Source organism: Cydia splendana, chromosome 10 (assembly GCF_910591565.1).
Source record: "Cydia splendana chromosome 10, ilCydSple1.2, whole genome shotgun sequence".
Classification (NCBI taxonomy): domain Eukaryota; kingdom Metazoa; phylum Arthropoda; class Insecta; order Lepidoptera; family Tortricidae; genus Cydia; species Cydia splendana.
Window position 1 is genome coordinate 16,911,238 of NC_085969.1, and position 13,054 is coordinate 16,924,291.

General features: G+C 36.7%; 1 long non-coding RNA gene across 2 annotated transcripts; it reads left to right on the plus strand.

The window, feature by feature from the left end:
* Window positions 1–2,767: 2,767 nt before the first annotated feature.
* Window positions 2,768–9,843, plus strand: LOC134794619 (uncharacterized). 2 transcript variants are annotated; one of them, XR_010144700.1, is made up of 3 exons: window positions 2,768–2,910; window positions 3,748–3,887; window positions 9,767–9,843. It is a non-coding gene; the product is annotated as an uncharacterized LOC134794619 (long non-coding RNA). The 2 variants fall into 2 exon arrangements; XR_010144701.1 differs by having other exon boundaries at window positions 2,768–2,906.
* The last annotated feature ends 3,211 nt before the right edge of the window (window positions 9,844–13,054 follow it).

A 13,054-nucleotide genomic window follows, 5' to 3' on the forward strand; every position in this document is an offset into this window, starting at 1 on the left:
CCACAATAAGCTCAAGAAGGCTTATGTTGTGATATATAATAAATACACACATGGAAAACACACACCAAATGACTCAGGAACAGATATCTGTGCTCATCACATAAATAAATAATGCCGAGATTCAAACTGAGTTGTTCGCAAAGTAGTGTACTTCTACGTTATTTTTCCATTTAAACTTTTATGGCAGGCAGATTATCAAGATGAAGTGGGCCGGGACCAAATGGATGCCTGTTTCTCAGCAAGCGGTGTCCAACTGCTAAATTACCCCGGTCTTATCAGTATGGGCTATCATTAAAGCCGGGTAAGTGAAATTTGTTTACATTATTTATAATAACCTCATATCAGATAAAATAATACTGTGAGTACCTGGCACGTACTACTTAATATACCATGAATGAATATGAATTTATAAAATATACTGATAGATATTGTTAAAAAAAAAACTTGGGTTTAAAAAGAAGAATTGTCCAGTCAAATTGTATTTGTAATATATGGGTCTTCTTACCTGATTGAAATGTTAAAATAAATAAATACATAAAACATTTACAGTTAAGGTTGTTCTAGCCCCCACTCTATCTATACACAGTGTTCCTTATATGTAGGTAATCTTACCTACATACAATAATTACGTATCTACCCAATTCTAAAAGAAGTTTACATATATACATAATTGATGCTAAGTAGTACTTAACCAGTATTTCAGTAAATACTTAGCAGGGCTCTTCTCAAAAAAATAGTTATACATACATTGTACATTAGAAGTAATGCACATTAATCTTATATCATATTTCATAAATTAAGTAATAATAATTTCATTCTGCATTCCAGGGGTTTTCGATGCACACATGTGACCCTTCATGGGCCATAGGAATATGAAGACCGCTTCTTGTATATCTTTTCCATCACGGAACAATGGTGTTCCGGACCTTTGGGAGGCGTGCGCGGAGCCGTAGGCAACACGTGAGTCCCTTTTGACACTTAATGAAATGTAAGGGGTAAACCGAGCGGATGCTGCCCTTGCCCGCGTCATGGAACACACGCAGAGGCAGCATCCGCCAGGGTGTAAGGACTATTGAGAGTTGATGGTATCTAAAATTAACTAGGCTAATGCGTGCAAGCGATGGTGATGATAAGTACTGGGCTAAGGGATATAAATGGTATAAAACGGACGACTGCCTAATAAAATGATACGCAATTTTATTTCCGGCAGATATATTATTATTATTAGTCTAATAGAAGCAGCTAAAACAGCTTGTCTATTTCTGTGCTTGTTTTGAAGGGCAATTTTATAAAAAAAACCTACCTCTTATTTATACTACTGTATACTATTGTAATAATGTTTTGAAAGTTGTCTCTTTAGTGTACCTTATAAAAAAAGATTGCCTCTTTATCCTGTTAGGAGGTTGATATATTGATCAGTATATTTCATGTTTTCCATGTGTGTAAAAATAATTTTGTGGAATAATAATCTTAACCAGTTTATTCTAATCCCAAAATATTTTAATTTTAAACTGGCTCTTAGCCCAGTCGGTAGTGACCCCGTCAATGAAAGAGGAATTTTCGAGCTCGAATCCTGGTAAAGGTATTTATTTCTGTGTTTATCACAGATATATGATCCGGAGTTATGATCGAATGTTTTATATTATTCTATCTATTGTATAATTATATCTTCATTTAGTACTCACAATACAAGCTTTATTTAGCTTTCTATTGGACTAGGTCGATTTATGTCTTAGCTTTTAGGTTTTTTACGATTTGAATATATAAGTAGAATATAAAAAAAATCACAAAACAATAAAAAATATATAAACATATTATTAAAAAAACTAACCTAGAATGCCGCCAGCGGCGGGGCAAGGCCCAAGCTGCCGGTGGTCAAGGCCGCAGTGAGAGGAATCGACGTAGGTACTATACGCGCCGTGTCCAAGATATTTATTAATTACTAGCTTCTGCCCGCGACATCGTCTGAGTGGGATGATGACGATGATTGAAAAAAACTAACCCTTTCTCGGGGCCCAAACTATATCCATACCAAATTTAGTCCAAATCGGTTCAGGGGTTTAAGCGTCAAGAGGTAACAGACAGACACACTTTTACGCGCATTTATAATATTAGTATGAAAGTATGGATTATTAATTTATTTAATTTACTAAGCCCTACATTACTTATTTCCAGACTTTATAGAAGATGTGTATACTACTGTATACCTACTCTAAAATATTCATGATTTGAATTTGACTTCCTTTTTTTGTAACTTCGTACTAAAGTGAAACAGAAATTAACAACAACTGACGTTTGGTTTTCAGATACGGGATCATATCAATTACGTGGACAAGTCGTATGGTGGGACAACAGCGTTAGTCGAGATTACTTCGAGCAGCTGGCATGTGTGGCACCAGCGAAATAGTGTACATTAGGTATGTATGTGTTATAATTTATATACATATATTTGGTGTTTCTAATCACGCACTACGATACCACAGTAATATTAATCAGCATGTGTGTGTATGTGTGTGTGTGTGTTCATTTTTATTAATTCACACACACACACACACACACACACACAATCAATGAATTGTTTAGTTAGCGCATCATGGAAAAAATGATTTACAAAATTGTCGAATGACGCTAGATGTAAAATGTGGATGACTGAAAAAATAGGAATAAATTAGAATTGTACAATACAAGCAAAAGGGAGCTAAGCTAACTAAATTCGTACTATGGTGAAATATAAATTAACATTATGTAACGTTCGGTTTTCAGATATGGGAACAAGTCAACTACATCATTAACATGGACGCGTCGTACGGCAGGGCAACCCACGACGCCTTCATATGTAGCAATAGCATTAGTCAAGACTACTTCGAGCAGCGGGCATGTGGTACCAGCGAAATAGCGCACATTAGGTAGGTAGGTATGTTATAACTTAATAATTTATATAAATATATATTGTGTTCTTAATCATACACTAAATGATCCTACAGTAAGATCAATGAGCCTGTGTGAGTGTATGTGTGTTTGGGAGCTACGTACTACAGACAGACATAGATGCACATGTTACGTCAGGGGTTCATTAATGGTTTAACGCAGCGGTCGGCAACAGGCGGCCCGCGGGCTGCATGCGGCCTGCTAATCTTTCGCTTGCAGCCCGGCCCGCGAGCCTTGCTGGCTATTTTGTATGTAATATTGACAAACGACAATATCTGATAAATTCACAAATATTAATAAAGTGCGGCCCACTTCAACATTGTTAACAACTATGTACTTATGTGGCCTTTGGCTGCTAAAAGGTTTAGCTCATCACGGAAACTATTTACGAAATATTTCGAATGACCCTAGTGTTAGACCAAGAAAAGACTGCAATGATTCTGATAGCACACGCAGTGCAACTGTTATTTTAAACGTCAAACTTCTATGAAATTATGACGCATAAATAACACTTACCTACACTGTGCATGCTATCAATATCGTTGCAGCCTTATCTTGGTCTAACTCTAGTTGCAAAATGTGGAGGACGGAAATAATAGGAATATAATTGTGTCTTATTTTATATTATTATCCCTGACAGAACGGCAATAATTGCCGCTTATTGTATATGCATTTAGGGTGAGAGACTCTTCGTTTGTTTGTGTTAGTTACAAATAAATGTTTCCATTGCGGCCTTCAGGAAAGGTTCCGTAACACCAGCGATGGTTTTTAGGCAGATATTAACCCACTATTAATATAATGTGCTTATTATAATTTTAGAAGACTCCGGGTATCCACTGCGGGAACACGGGACACCTTATGATTTCTGCAAGCGGCGCCGCAGAAGAATCCCCGAGGCTATAACGCCATACAAAAGAAGGCGCGCTCCACTATAGAGCTAACATTTGGGATATTAAAAGGTAACTTAGTGTTATGGACACTGATTTGCAGTTCTTTATTATTTTTTATTTATTCAGGCAAACACTAAGTATAAGTTTACAGCTGCAAGATGCCAAGACACTTATACTGTTAATAATACATAGTCAGTATCATAAAATTCATAAATATCTATACACTTTTCGAACTATCTCTAACATACATGTTAGGGCTCGGCTTCCTTTTGAGCGCTAATCGTGGTAACTCGTAGTAGGAAGGCTGAGGTCTTCGTTGTAGAAAAGAAACTTCGTTGTAAAATACTCATATTTATCGTTTATTTATAACTTTACACAGCACACTTTTTAAACTATCAGCACTTTAGCTATTTACAGTAATATTAGTAGCACCATCGTACAATAAATGACAATAATACACTTTTAGGACACTTTTTGTCAGCATAGGCTGTTAAGGTCTTACTCCTAAGGTTGCTCAGATAATAATGGTCGCTTTAATGAGGTGCAAGGCCTTTTATTAGACCATCGCCCCTCCAATCTCGACCACTTCCACCTGTTCGTCAGGTGAGGTGGGCTGACCGGTAGTGACGTCACAATTGTTTAATTATTTTAACTAAAGTAAAATTGGGAAGTTCAATCACCTTACTTTTTATAAATGAACACAAGTAAATAAGAATGCGGTATTATTACTCTTATTTTTGGAAAGCCGCTAACACGGCCATACTGACCAGTGGCTCGTGCTCAGAGACACTTAGTGTTCGTATTAATTAAGTTGTAACTAGTAAAAGTACAGATTGATTTAAAACAATTACAACGGCTCATTGAGTTTACTGCTTGATTTGTATGTCAGATACAGCAGGTATCATATTGTTATTTTTTTTTATGAATTATCGATTATTTTAACTTATGTTAACAAAGATTCAACATAATTAATGTTTCTGTCTTATGTACGATCATGATTTTTTCTTATGATTTTAGATTAATGTTACATTTAACTGTAAATGAACTACACTTGGAAATAAAAATTAAATGTATTTTAAACAGTGTAATAAAATTATTGTTTAGTTCCCGCTAACACGGCTATTTATGACTTTTGCTTCGGTCATTCTGACATCAAGTGATAATTCAATAATAGAATTGATCCTAGGGGTTTGAATGTTTTAATTATTTTCAATCCATTTTAATTCACAAGTACTTTTAAAAAGATATTTACTTGCTTGTACCTTTAAATTAATGTTGGTTTTTTATTTTTAATATTTTTTTTGTATGTTTTTATTTTTGCCAAAGGAAAAATGAGTTTACCGACGCTTCGGAAAGGCTCTGGTGGAAAAGAAGCGCCAAGAAAAACCTCCCGGTTGCCTTCTTTTATAATGCATTTAGTTAAGTTTTTATGTACCTAAGTGTAGTTTTTTTTGACATCTTTTGTCGGTTAATACCGATTATTACGATTGATTAAATTTGCTGAATTGTAAATCTTGGGTTTAGTTATATTTAGTGACACTACGCAGCATACTTCCTATTTACTAAAGGTAAGTGAAATTCTATTAAAATTAGTTCTTTGGTATCTAAAGTGATTAAATGATCATAATTTGTTTATGGAATTTATTGATTCAATATAACTCATTAATATATGAGAACCAACCATGAAGTTTAACGCTTCTAAACAAAGACTAAGTAAGCATCATAAGCTTTACATAAGATGAGAATACAAAAAAAAACTGTGGTTTAAAGTCTCCACCTCATCCAAAAAGCGTTAATGATCAATTTAAAAAGTAAGAAGAGAAACACAACACTACACAATGGATTTGCACGATGGGGTAGTTTAAGTGCTTTTAATTTAATATTATATTATCATAAAAGCTATTTTAAATATTTTCTAATAGAAGCTGTTATTAATTTGTTTAAGTTCAAATTAAAGCTATAGTATTTCTTTGATGTTTGGAATGATAAATTGTTTGTATTATTGTTTATACTATTTAAATTTCTGTACTTTATTTCTTAACTCATATTACACATGAAGACCAAACACGAAGTTGAACCTGTCTTGAACGTTGCTAAACAAAGATTAACTTGAATTTAGGATGAGAAGGATCAATTGATGAGCCGAAACTCGTGCTCGAGTAATCGGTTTAAAAATAAGGAATGCTCAGTAAATTTACCAGCCCAGTTGTACTAAATCTGTATGACCGATCCAAACAAGTGGCAGATAAAATAAAGTCTGAGCTTAGGGAACCAGTTAGTTGGACGGCCCAGTCACTGAAGCCCTTCATATTCGTTACAGCAAGTGGCCGGCAGACTATGGTTCCCATTTATTGAACGGCCCAGTTATTGGATAAATCCCTCTGAACCATCCATATAAGTGGCAACTTTTATCCTTTTAATGGCCCATTTGTTGGAGTAGTCCCTCTGAACCATCCAAACAAGTGGCAACTGTTTATACTTTCAAATCTTTCAATAGCCCAGTTACTAGACTAGATCCTTCTGATGAATCTAAGTAAGTGGCACACACATTACTTAACGTGGTTGTTTTTATAGATAGTTGTTCACGTAGGATCTTAAATTGAATTTGCAAAAAATATACAATAGTAAAAGTTCAAAAAGCGATATTCACTCAATCACTCTGTTCGGATTTTTATCTTGTGTGGAATTTTCATATTTTCATTCATGACTGAATATTACCTATGGCATGCTAAAGGGTTTTTCCAAAAAAAAAATCATTATGTGGTTGGATTGGTAATAAACGGTATTCTTCATTAAATGGTCTCTACATTTTTTTTTTGTAATAAGTATCATTATAGCAAAATATTGGCTGTTTTAAAGAGATGACAATATTGTGGTTTTGTACTTTGTCCTTAATGAATCGATTTATGATTTGTCATTTTGTGTTACCATGTAAAGGACATCTGTCAGATTTGGATTGGCTTCATGATAATTTGTAACTTGATAAGTAACTACTACTATTGTAACTAGTACCTAGTGTAGTTGACTAATACGAGATAAGTAATCATAAATCACAAGTACCTACAACATATCATTATGTCTCCTCTGATCACTTGAATCATTGCTACTTGAATACGTACTTACATAACGTTAAGTTTAAACACTCGTAAATTAATGTCTCTTTTGCATCTTTGTATTTAAATCGGTTTCCTCCTGTTGTAAATCCTGATGTGTGTTAGAATCCAAAAGCAGGGCGGCGCCACAACAACACGTACTTCTACAACAAAACACAGAAATCTGAGGCTACTATTTATCACACATGTTATTTCTATTAATAAAATATTAATTATTTGCTTAACGTACAACTAATGTTATTACAGTACATACAAATAAAGTATGATTAATACTGATCACATGTACCTATATATATTTTTTTAATTTTGTTTATATATATGAATGAAATGCATAATGATATTCATAACATTGCCATATATTAAAGTAAATGTATTTGGAGGTGATAACTTTTAACAACAGTACAGCTACTTACACCGTGAAATGGATCGTAGTTGAGCAAAATAAAATAAGCAGAATTTTGACATTTCTACGTACGTTTTGGTTGTACCGTTTTATTTAAACGTGTGACTTTCAAGCTGTATTCTGATGGATTTTACTGAGAGATATTGATTTACGCGGTATACTAAATGTGCATCAGTTATGTAATTTGATATTATGTTACTTATTGTGGATTAATTTTCAAAATTCATACTTAATAAATTGATTCGAAAATATGCGATAAAAATTTGATAATTATGCAACGATTTCGCTCGTAAAGTATGGCGAATTATTAATAAACGTAATATATTAATTCACGTAGAATAAATATTTTGTTAGCGTTGTATAGAATAAATGATATTTATTAACAAGAAAATATGTTTAATTTCTTCATCACCCTCATCATAATATCAGCCCTTTATCGCCCACATATTTAATGTATTCTAAAACTGGTTTCGAAATAAATGTTTAAAAGTTGTCCGTTAAATTATCTTAATGTCATTCATAAAAAAAAATCAAAAAGCTTGTAATCACGGTTACAAATAAGATTGAATAGGTATTACTTTACTATTATCATTCAAGTTAGCAATTCTAGGATTATGTGGGTAGATAACTTGTTTGAGCTATGTGCCTTCATAATTCCATGTTAAATGTTTACTTAAATGTGAGTGGCTGGCGATGTAGTGATATAAAGTTACATTATCTCTTTTTATCATTAGTTTTTGCTTTGTTGTGAAAGATTTTGATTGCTTTTATTACTCGATTACTGTGTGACCTATTGTGTTTATACGGAATTTAGAATGCATTACAAGAATAACAACCACTGGCGATGATTTTAGTAAGTTTTCTTTGTATAGATAAGTATTAAGATGTCCCAGTACCATTTTTGCGGTTACTTTAAGTATATTTAATCACAACGCTCATCGCACATGCATTATTTTTTTTCTAAAATAAATCAATTCAAACTTAAAATTTGTCAAAATGAAAGCGTCTCACCAGATAATATTGTGTACAACAACATTTACTAAAACGTTAACCAAATGAGTTACTGCTCGTGTCGTAAATTGGCCACCGATAATTGGCAACACGTTGATTCTTCTTCGGTTGTTGAATTGTGTTTTAATGTATGCAGCAAATATAACTTGTTGCTCATCCAATCCACATGGCGTTTCAGGTTCTCTTGCGCACTTCTGATGTTAGGGCTCGGCTTCCTTTTGAGCGCTAATCGTGGTAACTCGTAGTAGGAAGGCTGAGGTCTTCGTTGTAGAAAAGAAACTTCGTTGTAAAATACTCATATTTATCGTTCATTTATAACTTTACACAGCACACTTTTTAAACTATCAGCACTTTAGCTATTTACAGTAATATTAGTAGCACCATCGTACAATAAATGACAATAATACACTTTTAGGACACTTTTTGTCAGCATAGGCTGTTAAGGTCTTACTCCTAAGGTTGCTCAGATAATAATGGTCGCTTTAATGAGGTGCAAGGCCTTTTATTAGACCATCGCCCCTCCAATCTCGACCACTTCCACCTGTTCGTCAGGTGAGGTGGGCTGACCGGTAGTGACGTCACAATTGTTTAATTATTTTAACTAAAGTAAAATTGGGAAGTTCAATCACCTTACTTTTTATAAATGAACACAAGTAAATAAGAATGCGGTATTATTACTCTTATTTTTGGAAAGCCGCTAACATACATATTATGTATTACTAAGTTACCTAGATATTTAAAAAAAAAACTGATATTAAGTAACATAGGCAGAGTTTAAAAAAATCCTGATACTACGTTGTAGGGACGGCCACTTGTCTGCGAATATGTCTGCGTTTTGGACTGTAGCTATGAAGTTAACCATCCATTGTGTAGATTTGCATTGGGGGGTGACGAGAAAGCTGTTTCATTCGCCGACAGATCCAACAACCATCGGCATAGGTCCTACTATAGGCTTATACTTAGATACGCTTTCCCCAGGGATAGCACGCGCATTGTTGGTGTGTGTCTGTTTCCCGGCGACATTTCAACGACATGTAACTATTACACGTCGAAAACTTTCAAAATGGCGAAGTCATTGTAAACTAGCGTCTAAAGAAAATAAGAATCATAAAATTAGTATTCTAAATCAGCGGTCGGCATCATTTTAGCAGCCAAGGGCCACATAGTAGTTAAAAAGTTGAAGCGGGCCGCACTTTGTTAATATGTGTTACTTTATCAAACATTGTCGTTTGTCAATATTACATACAAAATAGCCAAGGGGGCTCGCGGGTCGCAAGTGAGAGGTTCACGGGCCGCCTGTTGCCTACCGCTGTTCTAAATAATAATGAAATTCCTAGTAATGTAATGAAGATGTCAAACAGTAATATTAGTACATAGTAAGTATAGTAATAATTCTAATACCAGTTCTTATGATGTTTCAGTTACACCACCACCATGGCCACTACTGTCTGATCTGTGATCCGTGCTGTGCCTATACGCGAAGACCGTACTCCCGACGATGGCGATGAAAATAACACTGCCGGCTTTTCAAGGAGCTACATTACCAGCTGATAATGCAACTATTACCCAATGCCCCGTACCTACGTAGTATAGAAGAAGACTAAGACTCATCTACTATATAAGCAGAGGCTAGCAAACTAGTCTTATTTCCTATGAGGCCATGCTGTGGTAATTATTAAATTCACCTTAGAAAGCTAATGTAAGGCATAAGGATAATAAGGCACATATATTTGAATCGCCTCCTTTACAGGAATAAATTGTGTAATTTATTGTACCTGCTAGTTAAACTAATACAGGATTAGCAGCACTAAGAGTTGTATTGGCCAAGTTGACTATGGAGTAATATACCTAGCAGGTACAATAAATTACATTTGTTTCTGGGTGATTTAAAATATGTGTCTTAACCAGACACAGATTGTGCCGATTGTGTTATTAACTATGATTGCATAACTTTGTCTAGTATAGTTCTGAATATTTGACCATCGATAAAGATGATGTAGATATACAAAGATAGATAGATAGAATACTTTAAAATTTAAAGATGTATAATGCGTGTGTTTATTTTTTAAGATGTATGTATTGTTCAAAATTCCATGGCAGAATTTTGTTACAAAACAATCAGTGTAGTAGTATAGTATATAACGATAAGCAAACATGTTACTCGTAAAGGAATAATTACACACGAACGAAATATATAAGACTTGTAATGTAAAAATCTAAATGTTATTATTGAACTCTCAACGCCCAATATAGCCGACGATAGCAGTTGGAGAAGGTAACTGGTCTACTGGCGCCTCGCTCGAAACCGCAGTCGCCCCAGCCTACTAGATGCCCATGTGCGAAGCCCTCGACGAATATCTTCAACCGCCTCGCGATAAAGAATAAACTACACGATTTAAAAAACTGACTTTTATTACGCGGTACAAATATAAAAATACTCCTACAACGATTAGGCGGTACAGCTTCGGATCCCTCAGGTCTTCCTTGGTTTTCTTCCTTTGGTTTTCTTCCTTTTGGTTTTTCCTTTTCGGCTGCTCCTGGTGTACTGTACGATCCGAAGCGGTTCCGTCTTACTTTTATACGAAAAATCAAGAAAGAGAGTCACCTACGATAGGGAGATAAAATCATGTCTTAATTCGCGGAATTAATCGGCCTGTGATTGGTCGCTTACGTCATACGGTCATTTTCGGGTGAATTTTCATTATCCCGCTATCGTTCTGCGACTCATATTACATACATCCGATTAATTACTGACTTAAAACTATTACAAATAGTTAACTACGTTCATTAGTTATAAAAACAAACGATAACAAGTTCACTAGTCCTTACGACTTGGCTTACAATAGATAGGAAAGCGGCCGAAATGAATACAATGGATGGTTTATGGCCCTTTTGCCGACTCGCAGGCCTTTGTCTACCTGTGACTGCCTTATGATTCTTATCTAACTAGGTGACTAGGCTAACGACCTATAATATCTACAAATATTGTTATGATGTAACTTTAACAGGTTACGAATTAATTAATGAAACGTGTATGTTTCTAAGTGAAAATTACGCTGTATCGGAGCGCTGAGCTCGAATTTGGCCGACCAATGAGAAGCGGTCATTCTGTCCCTTTCATATTGAGACTTCCTTGTCTTGATCCGCCTTTCTTTGGTTAACCAATGACAGAGCCTACATTATTTTACCAAGTTTATAGTGATTACTTGGGAATTGGGAAATAGGTTTAACCATGTTTTTTTTTTTTTTTTTCCTAACTTACTGGGTGACCTAAAACTTATTACGAACCTACGAGTTAAATAACGGATATTTTGAATACTTATGACTACTGACAATCTAATCGCGGTTTTCCCTACCTATCAAATAAATCTTTATTGAGAATACAGTCTTAATCGAATTTGATCTTAATCTAACTTATAATTATCCGCGTCTTGTCGTAGCGTCGCTAACATTTTGTCCCCGCAGTCGAAGACTCCTGGTGCATGGGTTGCGACGCGATGACCGCCAGCTTGCAGCTCGGCCTGCGTAGCGTCCCGTGCCTCGTTCTGACGTCTGCGGAGCGAACCCTCCCGTCGGGTCCATGATAGACGGTCTCGACGACTCCTTTAGGCCACACGCTGCGTGGTCCGTTGGGTTTAGAAATGATGACAACATCTCCCGGCTGGATCTGTCGCCCTCCGTCGTCGGATGATTTGCGTGGTGCCAGCAGTGGAAAGTACTCCTTGGTCCAGCGCCGCCAGAAGTGGTCTGCTAGCGCCTGGGCAGCCCTCCATTGTCGCTTGTCGTTTTCCTCGTAAGCGCCAATCATAGGTAAGTTAGCGTTATGAAGTAGAAGAAAGTGCGCAGGTGTGAGACTTTCTTCGCTCTCTGGGTCGACGTTCACGTGTGTTAACGGCCTTCTGTTAACGATATTCTCGATCTCTGCCAGTAGAGTCTCGAACACTTCGGTTTTCGGTGCTCTAGTGTTGAAGGTATAGAGCATCGCTGTCTTCACGGTGCGTACCATTCGCTCCCAAGCTCCGCCTGCAGATGGGTTGCCGGGGGGAATGAATTTCCAATCCATTCGTCGCTGCACGCCGTAGTGTTGCAATTGCGGAAGCCATTGCCTGTAGGCCTCGCGCAGCTCGTTCGATGCCGCCTTGAAGCAGGTTGCGTTATCGCTATACATAACGCTCGGCCATCCTCTTCGTGCGGCGAAGCGCCTTAGCGCCAGTAGAGCGCTATCCGTAGACAGGCTATGTACAGTTTCGAGGTGAATAGCCCGAGTTACTAGGCATGTGTACAGACACACCCAGCGTTTCTCTCGTCGTCGTCCTATGGTCACGTACATAGGCCCGAGGTAGTCTTGCGCGGTGTAGGTGAATGGCCTCTGGTAAGCCTGTAGCCGCTCGGGTGGTAGATCGCCAAGGGGCTGCGCTCGCGGTGAAGCTCGACGTAGCTTACACAGCGCGCAGTCTCGCGCTACAGCTTTCACGGTAGGTCGCAGTTGTAATATCCAGTAATGTTGTCGTAGCTGATTTACCACTGCCTCGTTATGAATGTGCGCCATTCGCCTGTGTGCGCGTTGGACCATTAGTCTGGTAAATGAGTCCTTGCCGTCCAATATTACGGGTCGTACCGATGTGTACAACACTGGAGCGTTTCCTAACCTCGTCTTCATTCGCAGCACGCCGTCGTCGCACAGCTCGGGTGCTAGATTGTATATTCGC